This window comes from Magallana gigas, chromosome 2 (genome assembly GCF_963853765.1).
Source record: "Magallana gigas chromosome 2, xbMagGiga1.1, whole genome shotgun sequence".
Classification (NCBI taxonomy): domain Eukaryota; kingdom Metazoa; phylum Mollusca; class Bivalvia; order Ostreida; family Ostreidae; genus Magallana; species Magallana gigas.
This window is the reverse complement of record NC_088854.1, coordinates 24,029,742-24,046,744: the sequence shown is the minus strand read 5'-3', so window position 1 is coordinate 24,046,744 and position 17,003 is coordinate 24,029,742. Positions and strand designations below refer to the sequence as shown.

Sequence of the window (17,003 nt, the reverse complement as noted above, 5' to 3'; positions counted from 1 at the left end):
TTTTGTATATAAGGAAATTATTAAAGGAGAGATAGAAAGTGTTATTACTCCCGACTTAGCCGACATTGGGTTCCTTTGTTAAGCTCTATAACAATTCCACATGATGGCAATTACATCCACTCAATTTTCTTCTCACAAAACTTGGTTACAAGATGTTATCAATGTTTCATCTCCAATTCAAAATCAGCTGACCAAAAACTTGAAAAATCACCTCCATGAGAATTTAATACCTTTTTCCACACAAAATATGGGTCTTTGATACTGAGAGTTAAAGGATATTTTTATGCATGGACGGAGCGACTGAGTTGATGTAAAGATAGCAGCCAGTTGTGTCTTTTACCTCGGGGGACCAAACTCCGCTATAACGAGGTATAGGATTTACTGAGATTTTTGGGGGTAAGAGCTTCAGAACAGGTGGCCCATAGCTTTGACTTGGTCCCTTTGATGAAGGTTATTGTTTGATATTGTTGACACACTTATTTATGACTGCATGTTGTGGTCTCACATCAGTGCCCACTGGACATACATCGTTCGTTGTCAGGACAGGTGAGAAGTGATACCTGGCTCAGGTGTTGGCTTTATTATGATTCCCAAAGGTGGATTATAATATCTGACCTAGCAGGATCAATGGCTTTGGATTGAACCTTGTTTTTCTTGATATTTGATACCATAAGGGAAACATTTTATTTTGGAATAAAAGCCAAGGTAAATACTGGGTATTTCTGTCATAATTCAATATTCTCATTGTGAAATGATATGCAGCTAATTACCTTGAAATCTTATGTCAATAATATTTAACTTTTTGGGGTTGGTGGGATGATTGATGGGTAAATTATAGTTATTGATTTATTAATCTGACTGCATGGATATAATACTGAGATATATGATACATTTATTGCAGTAGCAGAATGCACAGAAATAGCTAGGATATATTGTTTGCAAATCATGCAATTTAATTTGAAAGGAGGTGTAATTGTATTGTGTATAAGCTAAGTAGAACAAACTTTTAATTTTGCCATATTGGATACATAAGCCTGTTCTGTGATGAATTGGACCGACTTCATTATAGACCTACACTGTGGTCGCTATGTGTTGGTTTAGGACATACAGGAGATTGATTTTCGTCGGCAGTTGATGGATGTTGGCATAGTTCTGTTTTAATGCACTTCCTGCGAGAAATCCTGGGGGTCACCCTCACCATTGTATAGGAGTCTGTAACTCAAACACAGACCAATTCCACCGTATTGATTCTGATAACTCCTCGTAATTATCAGTAAATACTACAGAAAAGGTTTATGGAAGATAAAAGGGTATTTTTCAAATATTATTTGATAAAGGAATAGCTATGGATATCATTATTAAGCTGTAAATGGTATGGATTTTATGTCAGTGTTATTAGGAAAGCTGACTGATTGCTGTTTTATATCCACATATACTCCTATTAATTTCCTACAAATTGGCATGGAAGCTGGCATCAATATAGATACAGAAATTATGATCAAACTTAATGTGACATTGAGAAATATCACACTTTTTGGAGTGTTAAAAAACCAAGGTATGTTGAATCGCATATTTAGTTTCATGGATTTGGGGGAAAAAAATCGGATCATGATTTACCACATACATTTTTCAAAACATGGTTGCTTTATAATTCAATCAAATATTTTATTGTTTTGGGAAAGGGAAGTAACTTCTATGGTTTAGCCTAATGATGCTCGAAATTGTACTGATACATGTATTAACACTTGATTGAAAACAAAACTGTGGAGTGCCAATTTGTTTGTGCCTTTTAATGTGGTAATCTGTACAACAGGAGTTAATGAGGTGCTTCCAATGGTTCAAGCATACCAATGGCCCCCATTAAATTCAGTGTCAATATCAAACTGTATCTCCACTCAATACAACATGTAGAAGCGGTCAGCTCAGGTCAGATTTGCGGTATGTAGACTAGTATTGATTGTGGGGATCTGAGGCTTTTGGATGGATTGACCTGAAATGACCGCTTGACGACATCAGGAAATTGTTTCATTATCTTCCTCAGGTAGACTGCCAAATCATTATCACATGGAATAAATTACTGGAGCATGCAGCCATTGCTGCCTGTGAATAAATTGGACAGGCAGTGAGATTTATTTTTGGATGGAACCTTTTCAGAGAAATGATTTTAATGGGGAGACTCAGAAATGACCATTTTAAGCTGAGCAGCTGATACTTACAGTTATAGGTTATCTCCCCTGGTCAATATTTGGACATGATGATTCAATCAAATGACTGACAATTACCATTATTTTGTGTGCATGATCGTTATTTTGTATCTGCAGACTGGTGTTTATTTATTCAGTTGGTTTCACGGTCTATCTGCTCCGCTGCATGTTATCATATAACTATATAATTATTGCAGTCGCAGACTTTGACAATAAAACTGCATGCAGCTTTTAGCAAAATTATTATTCAATCTGAGTCTGATGAGAAGAGTTATACTTTGTTTGCCTGTTATTATTTACAGCAGCAGAAGTTACGCTGTTGATCAAAACTTTGATCAATGAATGTAGAAAGTCATTCCCGTTCAGATAATCTCTTCCCATTGTCACAATGCCTCAGAGTTCTTGAGAAAGGAGTGCGTTGGTCATTTGTGTAAACAGAAGAGTACCACAATGTTTATTTTTAAATGTTAAGCAGTGGGAGAATGAAAGAAAATGCTGCAAAGGTTTTTTGTGTCTTTTCCAGTCATTGAGTTTGTTTATGGGAGAATTTTCCTTTCATTCCGAATACTGGCAAATAGGTGAGCTAACCTGCCGTAATGGTGTCAATTATGTGAACAATTTAAGTAAACAAACAGACAAACAAACATTGCGGACAAGAACAAATAGGAATTACATGAAGTTTGGTTATACTGATAAAAAGAAATTTCATACAGTATCTCATACCTCTAATAGCACACATGGTATTTGAAAAATTCTCTATGAAGAGTGTATATATATATATTATATGAGCTCCAAACTTGTGTGAAATCCCTGATGCAAGGGAAATGTGCAGTCCATGATGTATTATTCATAGAAGAGTCTGTTTCTGCTGTTGTTCAACTTTTATACGTTAGACTTCTACTATCATGATAGACAAGAGTTGAGTTCACAGGACGCGCATTCAATACAAGTCGGTGTACAGTCAATACCATGCTTGTTGATCTATTAAAGGATGAGAGGGTAAAGCCGAGCGACGAGCATCCTCGCAACACATCGTAACAAGCCGGTGATGAATAAACTTGTCTGACTTGTATTCAATTTTTTTTACTCATTTTTTATTTTACTTCAGGTTTAAAAGAGAATAAATTAGTGACTTCGTACACCTGTATCGAGTGAACTTGCTTTATCTGGACTGTGGACAAATGACTTTATTCGTGGAGTGTTATTTATAAATTTTGTGAAGAGGATATTTAACTGACCGTATAAGGATAATTCATCTACCTGGTACCTTTTTCCTGTGGATACCTGCAAGAACCATAGGTAAGAAGCTTGCACTTACTTTGTTAAGTTTTCAGCTTTCTCCTTTCATATGCACTAGAAGATTTGGATATTGATAAAAGATTAAAAACACACTTTGATTAAGCAGTTTATAATGGGGAATTTTCTTATGGATTACACAACACTTAAAAGAGATAAATTGAAAATGAGCAGATGAACAATACCATGAAATGTTGGAAATAAGATGCTCTTTATGATAATGGATTATAATCTGTATCTGGCTGAGATATTAACACAACTTTGTCTGCAAAAAAAAAGCCATATTGATTGAAAATAAAAGCCTAAAGTTTTAATACTGATTTATGAATAAAAAATATATTTGATGAAAAAACCAAAAAAACTTAAAAGCATATAATTTTGACTGCAGAGTTATTTAAACAGTACTTTCCTTTGCGTTATATTTTAAAAGAATTTAAAGTTTTGAATTTGATTTATCACTTTACTGTAAATGATTGATGATTTTTTATATATATTTGAAAATTTTATTCAAAAACCAAGATGATGAAATTTTGTACTTTAATCAAGCTTTAATACATCCATTCATTTATGGTTTTTTGAGCATTCACTCCTGTTAGTATTTACAAATTGATTTTGTGATTAAATAACAAAGCACTGTGGAACAAATATCAGCCCTATTATAAGGAAAGCCAATCACGAGCTTCATCCATTATGGAGATTTCTCCTTCAGGAATCCCCTAGGAGACACATTGGACGATTATTTTTTTACTTTGTTTCTATTGTCATTGACTATGGAGTGCAGGGACAAGAAAGATTGGGGTTTATTAAAAATTAATACCAGCATGTAAAGGCAGACACAATTTATGTAATGTACCATGGCAGACCACTGAAATATTGATAAGTATAGTTGGAGGGTCCTCTATTAAGTATACTAGCCTCTTTTCTATGGCTGATTGCAACGGCAGAATATCAATGAATGGAGAAATTAACAATTATTGTTTTAGATCATGTTGACTTTGGAATAATTAAGGCACATGAAAGTGGTATAGAAACAAAATACATGTTCCCAGTGCATGCTAGATGCTGCAAACATTGTGCTGTCTGACTTTGATCATTTGAACACTGCGACGTAAGAAATAAATAATAGGGATTGTGAATAAATTGATTAGTGACTCTTGCTCTTTGTTAAAGCAAAAGTTTTTGGTTTATCTGCGCGAGGACTTGCATGTAAAAGAGAATAAAAGAGAATGTATCTCGCCGAACATTGCATGACTGACTTCCTTTTCCTGGAAGCTCATGTCAGCTGCAAATTGATTGAATGAATTTACTCTAGCAGATATTTTATTAAAACGATTTACTACTCGGAGGGGGAAAGATCTTGGGAATTTCTGAGCTTGCTGAGAGAAAAAGGGAGTTCTCTTATTCTCTGACATGACCTGTTTGATATTTCTTGTGTAACTTGAAGTTCATTGAAAAGATTATTGTTTGTCAAAACAGTATATTTCAAAATAGAAATGACAGCAGCATTTGATGAGAGAGAGAGAGAGAGAGAGAGAGAGAGAGAGAGAGAGAGAGAGAGAGAGAGAGAATGAATGTGGAATTTCTTGAGGTCCCCTTGAGTATCATGATTGAGAGACACAGCATACTTGAGTGCAATGAAAAGCCGGTTTTCTTTAGGACTGTGATGCTAATGTTTTGCATATTAAGACCTGATCCACTGCCTATTGTTTCATTGATTTTCCTTAAACATGCCGGAATTCATCTCTTGGGACTTGCTGGAATATTATATTTTGTAAGTCTGCTTTTTAATGCAAGAATGAAATCTAGGCACTTGATTTGGAAGATAAATAAAGATGCTATTGACATTTCCATAGAAACTTGGTTTTGCTTGCTTAAATTAAGTACTAAGTCTTTGGGTACAGGAAAATTATTTCCCTTTTATTTAATTTTTTTGGATTAGCTAAAAAATACTCTTTGAATGAAAGTGGAAGTAAGTTAAAGTAACTTTTTTAAACCAGAAAAAGGTTTCAACATATTCAATAATTTGCCTTTTGATGTTTTAAAAATTAACTAGGCCTAAACTTTGATGTTGCAATAAATTGGGAAAAATTTAGTATAAATGTATAAATAATCTCAGCATTTAGTTCAGATCTTTTGCAGAATTTTATGAGTCACATCAAAAAGGGACCAATTACAAAGCATTTTATCACATCTTGTCTTAGTTAAGTGTACATGTCTTATAAGCCAGAGAAAAATTTAGAAGATCAGACTGATTTCAGCAGCAAAAAAACATTGTAAGCAAGATAAAGTTTCTTTTGTAGAATGACAGCATTGGTGTGCCCTATGTTATTCACAACTTTCAAGTTTCCATATGTCTGGTTGTTTTGTCCACAGAGCTCATGTAGATGGCATATCTCTCCCCCATTACTCCTGTTTCATTCCAGCTGTGAGTCAGTTTCTGGGGTGATAAGAACACCAGTGACAGACTTGGGATCTCCCCGGGGCTTGTTGATACTGGGAGAATGGCCCTGTTAGCTTCCTCACTATCTCTGCAGTATTTATGTCACCTTTCCCTCAGGAATTCCCATTTACCTCCCTGCCAAATGCCAGCCCAAGGTCTTTATCTTTGCTGAGGGGCCTAACTGTAATTACTCGTGTTAATTTGAGTAATATATAAGTGCCAATAACAATGTGTCCTATCTCATTTTGATTGCAAACAGGTAAAAACAACAGAGGTCATGAACTTTGACATAAATTCAAGGACACACCTTGGGCCTCACCACCCAGCTATATTATATGTTGTCAGAGGAAAATCAGTGCTCTATAGAGGTTAGAATTCCCCTAAATCAGCTTGGAGTCTAGGGAATTAATCTAAAATTCGAAGAAAAAAAAAATGTTATTTTAGATATGCCAAGTTTATGTTGCAGTCACATTAAATCTCAGGTCTGTGGCATGAAATTGCAGCTTGGTAAGAAAGTTTGGTGATAACATGTTTACTTCAGTCTCAGTTTACGAGACGTGTGTATGGCTGTGCCATTCTCTTTCTTGCTGTTCCATGTTTGAGACCCTCAGTCGCAGAATGTTGAAGGGGGCTGGCAGTTATGTGGGAATCACACAACTTGGGGTCTCACAAAGAAACAGCTGGCGTACTTGTTTATAGTTTAGCACTTTTGTTTTTTCACCTGGGTTTTGTTTCTGATAATTGCAATGGAATTGTCTTGATTGCGTAATTGCAGAGCAAGGAATTTCCGCAAAATTTTGCAGCTTTTTGGCTAAAAATGTTAGCAATTGAAAGAAGTATAAATAAATCATATTATTACATAAAAATAAGGAAGTCATTAAAAAAAGCTAAAAGATAATATTTCCTTTCTGACATAAATTTCTGAAAGTAAACGGAATATCTTTGTCAGCTTCAATATCCATGCACTTAATTATCATATATTGATGAACCATATGTGCATGTAGTTATTTTGGCCGACATGTAGCTTGGAAAATCTTGTGAATTTCCTTTTAAATGATTATTTTAAATACTTTTAAGGGGGATTTTAAGTTAAGCATTAACATTATGACTTCATGAAAATAGGAGCACTTTCAAATCATACTATCATAAGGGAAATTACTGCAGTGTTCAATGTTTAACTTATATTTAATGCTATGGTCCTATTTGCTGAAATTAAAGGAATTTGTTTTTTGTGAATTTGCTTACGTTGCAGTTGGTGAAATCAGCAGGAGTCCTCAAAGTTGCATGCATATTAATTCTGCTTTTCATAAAATGGTTGCTTAAAAATGATGAACCGCTTCCTCTTGAAGGAGAAACAATCTGTCTGAGAAGAAACAAAGTCCATCAATTTGTATTAGTGATTCCCTGGGTAATTGGTCCCTCTCCATTTAATGGGGAATGCAGTGTGCTGCAGGGAGCCTGGCATGCTGCATTAGAGGGGGGCCAAGTCCTGATGCATATTATCATTTAATCATAATAACTATGTGCCGTAATGTCTGGTTCTTTAGTGGGCAATTGTTATTTATTGGCAAACCTAAATGGGACACAAGAAATGAAAATGTCACCAACTCCACTACCTAAATTAGGGAGACATGGAAATGGGCGAATATGAGTCTTTTATAAAGAGACTTCGAAATGATGGTAATTACAGCTATCAAAACGTCAGTGATTTTAACTGACGATAATAAATAAAAAACACGATTTAAATACATGTTCTCATTGTAAAGGGAAATGATTGAGACAGTGTTATGGCTTTGATGTAATATCTATGTGAAGTTATCTATTGCTAAATCATTTCGTGAGATAAATGCTCCCCCCATGTGGCTTGCCTTTAAGACACACTCCCTCTGCAGGGGTCAAGGGTCACAAATGTGTTGCACTAAGTTGATTGGCTGTTTTTGTTTATCACTTCTTGGAGGACCTGCAGCTGAGAAATATTTGTTAATGGGGGAAACTATTCTGATAGTCTGTTACTCAGGGAGTATTATATAATTTGTACTGGAGCAAGTTTGTTGTGATAGCACATGGCGAATTAGGCATTGTACTTTCAACTGGATAAAACTTCGAAAACATGAGTTCCAAGTGTGAATGAACAATACAGTGTGCTTCTATATCCGATGCTGCATGGGTAAGCAGTCTTGATATAAAACATCACTCTAAACTTGTTATTCGATACTGATGTTAACAATGTGAAGATACAAAATTAAACTTCAAAGGTGTCTATTTAGAAAAATTCTTATAATATATATTTTTTAATTTTCATTTTTTCTGAGATTTTTTATTCAAAACTCAGATTGACTTTATCTGTGTCAATAACGGTAATCATCCTGCATGGAAAAAGGTATTCGTTAAATGGAATTTTTGGCATCAAGTTTCCTGTATGTCAGACAGGTTATCGTTTCATGAAGTTCGCAAGGTTTAAAACTTTATCTGGAGAAGGCTAGAAAATCCAATTGTTAAATCCAATAAAGTTTCTTGTGGTGTAACAATGCAATATGGAGAGTCCCGCCACTAGAAAGGTCATCAACGGCCTGACTTTATTTCCATACACAGTAACTCTATTATTTGGAGTCTTTCAGAGACAGTTTAGAAGATAATTGAATTTCTTTTCATAAAATGTCATATTCATTGCTCAGTCAATTGAGAAAAAACATTAACTTTTGATGACTGTTGTGAACTCTAAGCTTTCGCTAGCAGGAAAGTGTTTAGAGACTGCGGCAGGTTCTTTTTATTGGTGCCCTGTTGGGCAGTAAAACTGGTGCCCCTGTGCAGTGGTCAGCAAGCTAATCAGCCTGATCCTTGCTTTATGGTCCTATGGAGGATTGCCTAGAAAAGATTACTGATTGAATTACTGAATTAAAATGCAGAGAGGAGAACAGGTGCCCCAGTCATGGGGAAGTGGCCAGACATAAAAATGTCATAAAACAGACTGACCGAGACCCAGTTCCCTAAATCAGGCAGATACTGAGCACTTTACTAAATCAAGCTGATACTGACCAGTCTAGGTCTGCGAGGAACCTCACTAAATAAATCAACCCCGAGCCTGCCTCTTATCAGACAGACTGGACCAGAATTTCCTCTGATTGCCGACCATTAAATCATTTAGCTGACAGCTGTTGATTTTCTTTGCTTCAAAAAGTTCAATGATGTGGAATTATACCAATACTATCCTGTGCATCTATCTTGTGCATCGAAATAGCTATAGACTGCTTTGTAATGTCAACAAGTGATTTGCTGAATTAACCTGTGCTTGACATGGAATGTAAACCAGGGCCAGTATCTAATAGCTTCAAAGAATGCCAGCCGAACACTCTCTTTTGATCATAGGTGAGGCATGTTACACCTCTTGTTTGTGTAATAGTTGAACTATCCCAATATACCCTGTCTGTGTAAATAAACATCTAATGGAAACCAGTCCTCCAATTAGGGTTGTCTGGTCAGCGTTATATATATACACATAGAGGTTTAGTTTTATCATTTATTGTCCAAAAACACTGGAAATTAAGGTGCTTAACCTATGTAACAAATGAGAATAGAATATTTAGTAGCTCTTAGTAAAATACATTTCACAATGAAATTGCCAAGTTTTTGCTGCATTACTGGAGGTCCAAGGAATAAAATTACTAATTAGCACAACAAGTTGTAGTGAGAGCAGTTAATGCCAGCTTCAGTAATGATTCGTTGCTGATTTAACAAGATATTTTTTATCATCTTCAACTATCAGATCATGATAAGGCTTCACTTAAAACAAAATATAAAAATTGGCCTCAGCACGTGCGATTCATTGAAGTATGTACGTGTATCACTTCTTATGTATACTTGCATAATTAATCACACTCTCAATGTTTAAACCGAAGAGCCAAGAAACCCTTAACAACTGTACAGACAAAAAAAGATGTTTATAATTCAGAGTCTGAAATTTAGACAGGAGCAATACAGATGTTCCTCAGGATTCAGAAGAATTCAACCTGACCCAGAATTTAAGAATTCATATGTATCTCTGACAGGTGCATGTAAGTGTTCTATGTGAATTGGTCGAAAGTCTTCATGATGCCATAAACCAATATCTTCATTACCAAAGAAATTGATATAATGTAGTAAATATGATTCCCCGATTTACAGGCCAATTTTTAATAGAACCTCATAGCTTTATCAGTGTGCCAACAAATTGCACTACAAACAGAAGATGTGCACTGTAAGGCATTACCAGAAAAATTGTCTTATTCTGAGCCAGCTATTTCGTTTTTTCGTGGGAGTAGGTGCATGGACAGAATATGGGTTCATGTATGAAAGGATAAAAATAGTTTGAGAATTAGCTACTAAAATTGTGCTTGGAGAGAGAGAGAGAGAGAGAGAGAGAGAGAGAGAGAGAGAGAGAGAGAGAGAGAGAGAGAGAGAGAGAGAGAGAGAGAGAGAGAGAGAGAGAGAGATCTTCTCCATCTAGGTTTATATTCCTGTCTCATTATTTCAAACACATTTTTTAATATTACAGAAATAAGGATTTTTCTGCCTGACTCCAATAGCACAAAGATTGCTAGTGGACAACCTGATATAATAATGGTATTGAAATGTTCTGCTTTGTAAAATTATATTATAGTTGCTTATCAAGAATTGTGTGGAATAGAATTACTCCCTTGGCAGAAATATACAATGCATGTATTTCTACATCTTTGATGAAATCTTCTTAGATTGAATTTCAAAGAAGGATTTGGTGAAATGTTTGATTGTTTTCCATTGGACCATATAGGTTTGGGAGAAGGGTGTTGCTTTCCTATGGATATTGGCCAGTCACAGTGAGCGGTTTGTCAAGGATTTCTTGTTTTACAGAGAGCATGATTGACTATGAGAGATGATAAAAAAATGATGACAGTTCCTAGATTTGTGATGTTTGTATTTAATTAATACAGAGAACAGGTATCTCTGGAGGGCAATGTTACAGACCAAGAGCAGATTGGAAATCAATAGTTAGGGTGAAACATTACATTAATTAAATATCCACTCTCCAATATCACTATATCAATATTGTACCAAGTTTGGGACCATCATCTGGTCTTGAGTTTCCCACCATAAACCATTGGTCAGTTGGTAAGAATCTGTTCACACTTTTCAAAATTTTGACCAAAATCTTCATCTCAAATGTTGGTACAATACTTGGGCATAAAGTGTAATGACCTGCAGATGTCAAGGGATTGGAGTTAGAAAGTTTACAGTGTTTTAAAAGATCTGATGAAAATGAATTGCTGGTTAATGAAATCTTGTTTAGAGTAGCTCCAAATATTTATTTTGAGTGCCGAGGGTAATGACTCTGACACAGAACAGTTTGTTGACTGTCTTGTAAACACTGCTCACAAACTCCGGAGACATTTTGGATACTTATCAATCATTTCCTTCACCTGACCAAAATCTGAAGATATCAGTTTGATGCTCTGCTCCATCCAGCAGTGTTTGTATGGGAACTTAGGGAGCACTTGGCTCGGAGGATGGTGGGTTCTGCTTCTACTGATGACCCCAGGGTTACACGGATTGCTAAGTTTCCTGCTATTGTTTATGTGAGTTCAGCATGCTTTCTCCCCATGTCATCTGGACAGGATCCAATTTGTCAGTAATAAAAAAATAACTCATTTTTCTTTCCATTGAAAAATGCGTACAGAGACCTGGATTTCACTGCAGTAATGATACGCTGTATCTAACTCCATCACTCACAAAAACTCAGAGGTGTAGGATTTTGAACTGTGTTTCTGTGAAATGTTTTATGGAGACTTTTTATTTGAGAATTTGAAGAAAATGATGGGTCGTGTTACAAAGAACAATTTCTTCCTTGTGCAACTCTTAGCTAGAGATCATAACATTGCCCAAGTGCTTCTTGCATGTTTGTGAGAATTTTAAATATCTTTCACCCCAAGTGTTGTTTTTCCTGAAGTTAAGACTTTTTACAAGGACGTGAGTGGAAAACAAGATGCATTGGAATTGATTTTGTTATAAGTCCTTGAATTTCAACAATTTAAACTTGGGAATCTAAACAAACTATTAAGGTAAGGATCATATTGTCAATGAGTACTTTTTAAAAAGAAATATTAGATTTACAATTGAGGGATTTAAAAATGTTTTGTAGTATTCTACTTTACACAATAAGTGTAAAAGACAGTATTCCAAGTGTAAATCAAGAGTTTTTTGTATGTTAGTTAGAGGAGCAGAACCATTGCACCATGTAAGATAAGTTAATTTGAAACCTATCTGTTTGCTTAGCCTGTGTCAATCTTTGACATTTCATGAAATCTTGTCTAATCTGGGATGCTGTTTGGGTCTGCCATGGACAAATTATCTAACAATAAAGGTTAGTGAGGCAAATTTTAGAGTAACCCAGATACCATGTAAATGGTTTATATTACTATCATTGGTTTCTCTCTCTGCTCTTCTCTCATTCTCTCCTGGATAAGATAGGATTACCCATGTCAAGTATTTCTCAGGGAAAGAAGGAGAAATTGTAGCTGTCAGGTAGTAAGAAATGATACAGAATATCTGTAATTCTGGGTAAGGATCAGCATGGTATCAGGGATGTGGTAGAGGCATCTTCTGTTCCTAACAGCTGGGTCTCAAGTCATCTCACTGAGATTGGCTGTAATCAGCCCACTAATGACTAAATCACATGGTAGATATATACCGGTATACCAGGTAGCAGGTTAGATGGAAAAAATGGAGTTTTTGTTATAGGGTCGGACTGACATACTTTTCTCTAAGTGGCGAGACAAGCATTTATTTAAGAAATGAGGAGAGAAACCAAATTTCCAGGGATCCCTATAGCTTTATGTGCATAATGTTTACCCGAGATGTATTGATAGCAGTTAAAAGGTGAAACATGGCAGAATTTTTCGGAACATAAATCCTCCGCAATTGTCAGACCTAGCAGGCAGTGGGTGTCTGATTTCATGGCAAGGAAAAAAACAATGGTAACAATCTAGCATTTAATCAGATTTAATTGTGATCCTGGAATTTTACTGCCAGGGATCTCTCTCTGAGAGTTGCCAGCACTTTTGGGAAGAGATATGGTTTATGCATTGGGTTTGTTGGAACATGGCTCTCTGTCATCAAAAGCAATAGTTTTGCATTAGGGATTCAGTAAACCCAGATGCGTTGAGAATGGTCCCTGATGATGGAGGAATTGTATCCCATTATCACCTCTCTCCCTCCCAAGTACTTTCACTCCTATCGTCTGCTCTATCCAAAACATTTGGTTGTGACCGAAATCCCCAGCTCTCAGCATGCTTAGTACATGTATTAGTCTATAGAGCCAACAGCAATGCTTGAAATTACTGTAGCTTGCATCATTATTTTAGAAATAAAATTAAGCTTGTATTTTCCTGTTGAAATAGATAAATATTATCAAGTGCTCTCAAATGCAGTGAAACCTAAAATAAAATGACAAAGAATGGTAAATGGCTGTAAATGAGGCGTCTTTGGTAACAAAGATTGTTCCATTTTGTAGCAGCTTAACTGGGGCCCATTGATTTCAGAGCTCATTAAACCAGAATATAGGTATCATACTGAAGCTCAATGGAAGCAGGTTCTCCCTGTGGAAACAAGAGAATGTCTCAGATTCAGGCAACCAGTGTTCATCCAAGATCTATAGCTGCCAGTGTATTTCAAGTTCTTTCTGTTGCAGGCAGTGTATAATCTCTAAGACGCACTAATAGTTCATTATCTGAGGAAAAATTTGTTAGATTTTTTAGATTTTCATAGTATTGAATTAAGAATTGTTTTTATGAAGGATGCATAATATCCTGCCTTTGCTATTTACAACCTGGAGTCTGATCTTGTTATCTCAAACTTCAAACAAGTTAACTTTATCAAAAATAACCATGTTATATATCTTTCAAAAGGGTTTGGTCAGTACAAAATGGCAAAATGTGCAGCATGTTATGTTTACATCATTTTAATCATTTTATGCTTCCCTTTATCTATATATCTATTATCCTTGATCTGTAGTTATTCATATTTTGAGTTTTCCCGATTTAATGTAATGAAAAGAATAGGATATACAGCAGTTGATGGATCTCAGTTTTGTGTGCACCAAGTCAGTTTGCCCCTTGCTCCTGTCATGTTCAATCGTTGTCATCTGCAACTTGCATCAGTGACTTGTGTGGCGACTCATGTGTGGAGATGGCTATCTTGGCACCACAAGGAGGCCAACATCTTCCTGACAAGACCCCATGCCCCACCATGAAAATTTGATAATGCTGGCCATTTATTGTTTTGCTGTTTTTTGGAATTGGAGGAGGGATGCATGTTCTATTTGGGCTTGTTCAATATATCTGTCAAAATTTAAATTTGAATGCTATTAAAAGTACAGATAGAAAAACATGCACATGAATACGCAGATTAAAGACAGTAATTCAAAAAAAAAATTGTAAAGAAGTTATTTTTAGACCTTATGTCTGTTATGTTCTCCTATTGTCATGGATTGTGTAATTGAGACAGAACCCACTGAATATTTTGTTGAAGTGGAATTTTGAGAAGAATTTCCCCTGAGAAAGTTCTTCACTACAAAGTGAAGTACACACATTAATAGACAATTCATCTACAAGTCTGATGCTGCCTCTCCACACCAGGGAACAAATAGGGAATCTGAAAAGATAAGTAAGTGAATTGGCCGGCAGCATTGATTTTTTGTCTCTCTCTCTCTCCTCTCTTCGTGTTGTGAGATTGGTTGTGAAGAATTTGATGTTCTTCATCTCAGAAATAAGACAGAACTATGACAAGCATAGCATACAAAAAACAGACAAAGTGATGGGAAACAAAAAAAAAAGCAAATAACATTTCTCTGTATCAGGCCCTGGAACAGCATTTGCACATTTTGTCTGGCAAACCTCTACAGTTTATGATGGACAGTGATGAAAATGAAGTCTGATCGAATCCCTGAGTGTTGCAGGGAATTGTTCTAAGCTCTCTCTAAAATTATTATCCTCCTGTGGTAATTTGAACAGAAGAGGGAAATGATTGACTGTTGAATGTCAAACACGGGGTCCCATGGGAAAGCTGATGTTACCAAAACCAGAATTCATTGGACACCATTCAAATGTCCACTTTTAAGTGATGGGATGTCTCAGGGGTTTTGATTGGTCAATAATTTGTCACATTGAGTTAGCAAGCAGCTTGTAGAGTCACGTAGTCCATGTTGAAAGTTTGATAAATCATTACCCAAGCAGTTGATGCAAAGTTTAGCTGTTTTAACCAGAACAGTGTTACTATTCTCAGAGTAAAAGAAGTCATTCATGAGATAAATAGCATGTAAAGAGCAATATTTACAAACATCTTGTATGTTTTCACCATCAGTGTATGTCTAGCCATTTATCATATGCTTGTTGTCATAACATGTATATTAATAATACTATTCCAGCCCTTTTCATCTCTCATCCCTTTCCATGTATACACATGTCTTGAGGGGCTATAATATCCTGGACCAATCTAAACTGTCAGAGGATTCAGAGCCTTGGGTTCACTTAATGACCCTAGATATACTCCAGATGGACATTCAAGATCATATGAGAACCCTGTATGAAACTTCACCTGAATTATAAACAAGGAAGAAATGTTTCCCCCATTAATAATACAGAGCTGGTTTTGTTAATCAGAGCCTGGCTGGCATTTGCAGGGTTTGTTCATTGGAGGTTGGGACAGAGCCACACACACTCAGTGGACTGTAATCGTTTGATGAGGACTGTTTATTAGGGGATGTGTCAGAGTTAATTAATTACTATGTTGATATGGTCCCTGGACGGGGGACACTGTGAGACTGTGTGCATGTAAGTGATGTGAAATCCTGACACAGGTCTAGTATTTTTGTTGTTAGACTATTTATGATTCGATTCTTTTAAGAATGCATGTATTAATGTAATTTGAGAGAGAGAAAGAGAGAGAGAGAGAGAGAATAAACTTAAAAAGGCATCTGTAAAAATGGCCAAATCACTGGAATACTGTTGTATTTTATTAGAATCTCCTGGGATTATTAGAAGGCAAAGAGAGATCGTATTTCATATAATCTGTGTAGGTATTGATTTGGTCAGTTGTAGAGCTCGGTAAATTGGTCCTCTTTTTTATTTCCTCCCTGCGATTTTTTGCCATATAGCAAAAATGCCTACATTGAGAAATGGCTATCTGATATGATGTTCTATTTTGGTGGTGTAATGGAGTCGTAAGTAAATGACCAAAAGTGGTTAGCTGTTTGTTGAACTTGTTAACTGTAGACCAGTATAGGAAAGGCAATAGGCTGATGGTAACAGTAATCAATTAAAGTAATGAATTTGTACTTCAGTCCTCAATCAAGGATCTGTAGAATTCCGGTCACAGAAGGAAAAAACAACAAAACGCTTGACTAGACGTGATGTTTGCTGAGGATATTGGGGCATTAGTTATCTGTTATTCATTGCAGTTTGATTTGAATTTTATTGCTCAAGCTTTGTTAGATAACCACTGTTCGGACTGTTATCGGCACACAGCTATCTGTAAATCTGCACTTTTCACCTTAGAAGAGCAGAGTTTCGGAAATGTGTAGCAGACCTGCAATTTCTAGAGTATGTTTTTTGTTCCAGCAGTTTGTGTGGCCACCTATCATACACGTCTGACGGTTAATAACTTGCGATACAAAGCTGACCGAGTAAATGCCACTCCTAGTAATACTGCACATGTTTTTATTGATGCATAATCCTGCTAAATTTCATTATTCCCCATAGTACCAGCATAGCATTAATTTATACCGGTATAATATAGAACCATTTTAACAAGGCCTTGGACTCTCAGTAAGACATTACTATCTATTTCTTGCTTCAAAACAAGTTAAAATTGATGTTGGTTGTTCGAGTGAAATATACACCGATTGGGATTGCTAATCTTAGCTCAAAAGCCGGACAAGTCTTGTTGATTTCAAAGAGCCTTGGATGAGTGGCCAGCAATGAAATAGACAGGCCTACGTCACACTGCTGTTTGACACCAACTACCCCAAGCCCAAGCTCCTGTTAAAATGGTTATAA

At 36.0% G+C, this 17,003-nt stretch overlaps 1 protein-coding gene across 17 annotated transcripts in view; it reads left to right on the top strand.

The window, feature by feature from the left end:
* Nucleotides 1-17,003, top strand: part of LOC105324492 (teneurin-m) — a 67,064-nt gene that overhangs the window by 20,597 nt on the left and 29,464 nt on the right. For 13 of the 17 annotated variants that reach the window (XM_066075744.1, XM_066075747.1, XM_066075746.1 and 10 more), the window contains one exon: nucleotides 3,313-3,503. The gene's annotated coding sequence lies outside the window, so the exon portion shown is untranslated. Of the gene's footprint in view, nucleotides 1-579; nucleotides 706-3,312; nucleotides 3,504-7,958; nucleotides 8,108-11,503; nucleotides 12,012-15,755; nucleotides 15,780-17,003 lie in introns of those variants that run through there. The other 4 variants (XM_066075742.1, XM_011423635.4, XM_011423642.4 and 1 more) reach the window with 4 other exon arrangements.